The sequence below is a fragment of the Pecten maximus genome, unplaced genomic scaffold, assembly GCF_902652985.1.
Source record: "Pecten maximus unplaced genomic scaffold, xPecMax1.1, whole genome shotgun sequence".
In the NCBI taxonomy this organism is placed as follows: Eukaryota; Metazoa; Mollusca; class Bivalvia; order Pectinida; family Pectinidae; genus Pecten; species Pecten maximus.
In genome coordinates, this window is record NW_022982538.1 from 7,510 (window position 1) to 15,000 (window position 7,491).

Genomic DNA, 7,491 nt, shown 5'->3' on the forward strand with positions numbered 1-7,491 from the left:
AATATGGACCGGTGTCTTGGTTCGAGTTGTCGAAGAAAGCGACATAGAAAAAAAATTCCTCCGACTCCGTAAAGCGACGCTTTACGACAAAACTCTGCGACATGGTTCGGACTCTGATTACGCAACAACTGTGGGTTCGAAACCCTTCTACGACTAACCTTAAGGGCTCATGACCCATTTTTGGCACATTGACCTAATTCTTTTCCTTTTGTCCTTGGAACCCAAAATTGGGTTAAAATTGTTGTAATTGCTATAAAACATATAATTTCAATAAACAATACAATTTTTGTTAATTTTTCTGCTGACCTTTTCATCCACTTCTACAGGTCGACATTGTGTGATCCACTCTTATAGGACCGAAATTGAATTTTTGACATAATTTCTGTGTTATTTCAAAATAAGAGGGACCGGTTGGAACATCACTTCAGTAATTATGTCGCGTACCTTTCCGCAGAGTTTCAGCGTAAAATGTCGATTTACGGTGTCGCGACATCAGATTATCAGTGAAATTTCAGACGCGATCCCAATTTTTTGCCTCATTTTCACATTTATTGATTAAATTCCATGGAAATTGCACCTGTGGTGCTCCACATGCCTGCGAGTCAGGAATTGCCTTCATTTTGGAGATACCTCAGAAATTATTGGAAATATGGACCGGTGTCTTGGTTCGAGTTGTCGAAGAAAGCGACATAGAAAAAAAATTCCTCCGACTCCGTAAAGCGACGCTTTACGACAAAACTCTGCGACATGGTTCGGACTCTGATTACGCAACAACTGTGGGTTCGAAACCCTTCTACGACTAACCTTAAGGGCTCATGACCCATTTTTGGCACATTGACCTAATTCTTTTCCTTTTGTCCTTGGAACCCAAAATTGGGTTAAAATTGTTGTAATTGCTATAAAACATATAATTTCAATAAACAATACAATTTTTGTTAATTTTTCTGCTGACCTTTTCATCCACTTCTACAGGTCGACATTGTGTGATCCACTCTTATAGGACCGAAATTGAATTTTTGACATAATTTCTGTGTTATTTCAAAATAAGAGGGACCGGTTGGAACATCACTTCAGTAATTATGTCGCGTACCTTTCCGCAGAGTTTCAGCGTAAAATGTCGATTTACGGTGTCGCGACATCAGATTATCAGTGAAATTTCAGACGCGATCCCAATTTTTTGCCTCATTTTCACATTTATTGATTAAATTCCATGGAAATTGCACCTGTGGTGCTCCACATGCCTGCGAGTCAGGAATTGCCTTCATTTTGGAGATACCTCAGAAATTATTGGAAATATGGACCGGTGTCTTGGTTCGAGTTGTCGAAGAAAGCGACATAGAAAAAAAATTCCTCCGACTCCGTAAAGCGACGCTTTAAGACAAAACTCTGCGACATGGTTCGGACTCTGATTACGCAACAACTGTGGGTTCGAAACCCTTCTACGACTAACCTTAAGGGCTCATGACCCATTTTTGGCACATTGACCTAATTCTTTTCCTTTTGTCCTTGGAACCCAAAATTGGGTTAAAATTGTTGTAATTGCTATAAAACATATAATTTCAATAAACAATACAATTTTTGTTAATTTTTCTGCTGACCTTTTCATCCACTTCTACAGGTCGACATTGTGTGATCCACTCTTATAGGACCGAAATTGAATTTTTGACATAATTTCTGTGTTATTTCAAAATAAGAGGGACCGGTTGGACCATCACTTCAGTAATTATGTCGCGTACCTTTCCGCAGAGTTTCAGCGTAAAATGTCGATTTACGGTGTCGCGACATCAGATTATCAGTGAAATTTCAGACGCGATCCCAATTTTTTGCCTCATTTTCACATTTATTGATTAAATTCCATGGAAATTGCACCTGTGGTGCTCCACATGCCTGCGAGTCAGGAATTGCCTTCATTTTGGAGATACCTCAGAAATTATTGGAAATATGGACCGGTGTCTTGGTTCGAGTTGTCGAAGAAAGCGACATAGAAAAAAAATTCCTCCGACTCCGTAAAGCGACGCTTTACGACAAAACTCTGCGACATGGTTCGGACTCTGATTACGCAACAACTGTGGGTTCGAAACCCTTCTACGACTAACCTTAAGGGCTCATGACCCATTTTTGGCACATTGACCTAATTCTTTTCCTTTTGTCCTTGGAACCCAAAATTGGGTTAAAATTGTTGTAATTGCTATAAAACATATAATTTCAATAAACAATACAATTTTTGTTAATTTTTCTGCTGACCTTTTCATCCACTTCTACAGGTCGACATTGTGTGATCCACTCTTATAGGACCGAAATTGAATTTTTGACATAATTTCTGTGTTATTTCAAAATAAGAGGGACCGGTTGGAACATCACTTCAGTAATTATGTCGCGTACCTTTCCGCAGAGTTTCAGCGTAAAATGTCGATTTACGGTGTCGCGACATCAGATTATCAGTGAAATTTCAGACGCGATCCCAATTTTTTGCCTCATTTTCACATTTATTGATTAAATTCCATGGAAATTGCACCTGTGGTGCTCCACATGCCTGCGAGTCAGGAATTGCCTTCATTTTGGAGATACCTGAGAAATTATTGGAAATATGGACCGGTGTCTTGGTTCGAGTTGTCGAAGAGAGCGACATAGAAAAAAAATTCCTCCGACTCCGTAAAGCGACGCTTTACGACAAAACTCTGCGACATGGTTCGGACTCTGATTACGCAACAACTGTGGGTTCGAAACCCTTCTACGACTTACCTTAAGGGCTCATGACCCATTTTTGGCACATTGACCTATTTTTTCTCCTTTTCTCCCTGGAACTCAAAATGTGGTTCATTATGTAATTCTTGAATAAATAATTACCTTGAAATGCATAACTTTACTAAAAACAGCATTTTTTCCATTTATTTATCGATTTTAGTCGCTAGGTCGACCTTTTGTGATCCGTTTTATGGGACCGAAATTTCGGTCCTATAAAGAGGATGTGATCCGTCGACGTGAGTCACTGGTCATTGGCTTATAAAAGTCTGATCACAAGGTCGACCTGACATGGTCCTATAAAGAGGATGTGATCCGTCGACATGGTCCTATAAAGAGGATGTGATCCGTCGACTTGGTCCATAAAGATTCGTGATCTGTCGACCTAAAGAGTTGTCTCCCCTGATTTCGAAAATTTCAGTCGTCAAAAACATGATCGGTCGACCTGGTCCCATAAATTCGTGTGATCGGTCGACTATAAGAGTTGTCTCCCCTGATTTCGAAATTTTTGGTCTTGAAAAATGTGATCGGTCGACCTTTGATAATTGGTCAACCATCCAATCATTAATCATAAATTACGCTCAAAATGTGCTTACAGCGTAGATTTCTATTTGTTTATTCATAATTCAACCATGTTTGCTATGCAACGCAAGGTTTGATTGGTTGAAAACCGTGTATTATTTTCCAGTAATACAAGTTCGTGTCACTAATACACGCTCGTAAGTTACGGCTGTTACAATGTTATGTATCTATTATTCACCAATTAATGACATGGCTACTTTAGCCGAGTGGGCTAATGGGTTAATCTACTATCAGTTTTATCACGACGCCAGTTCGAATCCTACGGATGCCATTTAATGCTCAAAACCTGCTAATGTTTCCAATGCTTTTCTTATTGTTGCAAAACATGAATATGTTTGCGTTTTAAACACATTGGCTGGCTGTTTCGAGCTGATAACATAGTAGTATTTCACTCTCACAAGGATTTTCTTCATAATGTTCATAGCCAATATACATCACAAAACGGTCCTATAAAATGGATCACGATTTGTCGACCTGAGATTTTCTATGTTACCGTTTTATTTGTATTGGTACAAAATATATAAATATTTCTATGTTAAAACTCGTTGGCTGACTGGTACAAACGTATTTTAGCATTGTATCTCACTCGGACAAGGATTTTCTTCATAATTTTCATAGCCAACATACATCACAAAACGGTCATATAAAATGGATCACGATTTGTCGACCTGAGATTTTCTATGTTACCGTTTTATTTGTATTTGTACAAAATATATAAATATTTCTATGTTAAAACTCGTTGGCTGACTGGTACAAACGTATTTTAGCATTGTATCTCACTCCGACAGGGATTTTCTTCATAATTTTCGTAGCCAATATACATCACAAAACGGTCCTAGAAAATGGATCACGATTTGTCGACCTGAGATTTTCTATGTTACCGTTTTATTTGTATTGGTACAAAATATATAAATATTTCTATGTTAAAACTCGTTGGCTGACTGGTACAAACGTATTTTAGCATTGTATCTCACTCGGACAAGGATTTTCTTCATAATTTTCATAGCCAACATACATCACAAAACGGTCCTATAAAATGGATCACGATTTGTCGACCTGAGATTTTCTATGTTACCGTTTTATTTGTATTTGTACAAAATATATAAATATTTCTATGTTAAAACTCGTTGGCTGACTGGTACAAACGTATTTTAGCATTGTATCTCACTCGGACAAGGATTTTCTTCATAATTTTCATAGCCAACATACATCACAAAACGGTCATATAAAATGGATCACGATTTGTCGACCTGAGATTTTCTATGTTACCGTTTTATTTGTATTTGTACAAAATATATAAATATTTCTATGTTAAAACTCGTTGGCTGACTGGTACAAACGTATTTTAGCATTGTATCTCACTCCGACAGGGATTTTCTTCATAATTTTCGTAGCCAATATACATCACAAAACGGTCCTATAAAATGGATCACGATTTGTCGACCTGAGATTTTCTATGTTACCGTTTTATTTGTATTGGTACAAAATATATAAATATTTCTATGTTAAAACTCGTTGGCTGACTGGTACAAACGTATTTTAGCATTGTATCTCACTCGGACAAGGATTTTCTTCATAATTTTCATAGCCAACATACATCACAAAACGGTCCTATAAAATGGATCACGATTTGTCGACCTGAGATTTTCTATGTTACCGTTTTATTTGTATTGGTACAAAATATATAAATATTTCTATGTTAAAACTCGTTGGCTGACTGGTACAAACGTATTTTAGCATTGTATCTCACTCGGACAAGGATTTTCTTCATAATTTTCATCGCCAATATACATCACAAAACGGTCCTTTAAAATGGATCACGATTTGTCGACCTGATATTTTCTATGTTACCGTTTTATTTGTATTGGTACAAAATATATAAATATTTCTATGTTAAAACTCGTTGGCTGACTGGTACAAACGTATTTTAGCATTGTATCTCACTCGGACAAGGATTTTCTTCATAATTTTCATAGCCAACATACATCACAAAACGGTCCTATAAAATGGATCACGATTTGTCGACCTGAGATTTCCTATGTTACCGTTTTTATTTGTATTTGTACAAAATATATAAATATTTCTATGTTAAAACTCGTTGGCTGACTGGTACAAACGTATTTTAGCATTGTATCTCACTCCGACAAGGATTTTCTTTATAATTTTCATCGCCAATATACATCACAAAACGGTCCTATAAAATGGATCACGATTTGTCGACCTGAGATTTTCTATGTTACCGTTTTATTTGTATTGGTACAAAATATATAAATATTTCTATGTTAAAACTCGTTGGCTGACTGGTACAAACGTATTTTAGCATTGTATCTCACTCCGACAAGGATTTTCTTCATAATTTTCATAGGCTATATCTATGTTACCGTTTTTTGTTTAGTTATTGGTACAAAATACAAATATTTCAATGTTTGAAACTCGTTGGCTGACTGTTACAAACGTATTTTACTCTTGTATTTCAGCCGGAGACGGTATTTTTCATAATTCCCAAGCTTCATTATTCATCATAAAACCGTCCAATGAAATGTTTTTCTTATTTTTGCAAAATATTAATGTTTTTAACTGTTTATAACTCGTTGGTTGACTGTCAGAATCCAATATTACCATTTTATTACCTGTGTGTATTGTGTTATAATCTTTGAAGCGACCAATCTGTCTATAAATGCATTGAAACTGATTCAATAATATGTTTTCATGCTAGGCATGCTAAGTAGACATGTTTTTTCACCAAATCATCATGGTTATCAAAAGCGGACCTTGATCCGTCGACCTGAACTTGGTCCTCAAATAAATCACGCTTTGTCGACCTGGGGCCAAAGGTATATCATCGTTCTACTTTTTTGTTTTCAAGAATTTTGCAAAGATATTTCGTGTCAATATTGCTGAGGACCTAATCTACCAACCCTGCAAAGAAGGTTGCCGAGTTGAGTGTGGGCTCTGAAAAATGGCGAAAATAGTTTTTCGGGTCGACGGATTCTGATTGAAAGTTCGGTCTTGTGTCCACCAAAAAAAAAATAGAAGTTGTTTCAACTTGAAACTATGCATACATGTAGAACAATAAGAGATGTACAAAATATGTAAAAATCAGCTTAATCCGTCAAACAATGTCGGTTTATACTCAAATATGGCAAGGTCAACATTTCTGATCGGACTTTTTTTCGGGGACCGACATTGATTGCATTGATTTTTTTTTCAAAGTAGAAAAGATAGAAAATTCTTCTGCCCGTCAAAATAAACAGAACAACTTAACGTATAGGGAATCCGTTGTTAGAGTTCTCTACGCCACCTATTTCGTTCACAATCTACGTTCAAGTGTTGCAAAATGTGATCCGTCGACCTAACGGTCGCAACCTAGAAAAATTCGATTTCTCAAAAAATAGGATATGTAGAGAGTTCTATTTTTGCATGAATGTAGTACATATACATGCCAAACTTTCCACAAAATATTGAGCAAATATATTTAATAATGAATTTTTAATGGGCGATTTAAGAAACATCGTGATTTAGGTTCGGTCAGAAGTAGGGTCGCCATGGGGGGGTATATGGGGGAGAGGATCTTTTTCCCAGAGTTGTAGGGTGAAAAGTAGATGATATAATAGGGTAGAATATACTTTTTTAAGTTCTTTTCTCTGACTTACAACCTCTCAATCCGGATCCTGGGGCAAAAATATCCAGTAATAAAAAAAATAAAAAAAAAGCGTCCTGATCGATTAAAACCTCAGAAATGTCGGAATCTTCGGATTTTTGCATGTTAACATGTCTTTCGACTAAAACCAATAATTTTTCTGCTTTTCAAACATTTCAAATGTTTCTCGTTGGCTGTCAACTGACCTCAGGTCGACTTTTCGCGATCGGACTTTTCAGGAAGTAAAAGTCGTAACAAGGTTTCCGTAGGTGAACCTGCGGAAGGATCATTACCGAATTGCAAAACACGCAAAACATACACAATTCGTGTACGAAAAACGCAATGTCACCGGAGACCAGGGCCAGACCCTACTCCGACTGACAAAACCCAGTGACAACGCAAGACGAAACGTCGGGGTATCTGTACCGGTTTAATGAGCAACGGCCGCCCCAGACGTCTAGTCATTCTTATCAATCAATACACGTACCAAGCAGTAACCAAAATTGCAGGCAAAGGACTTCGGGCCA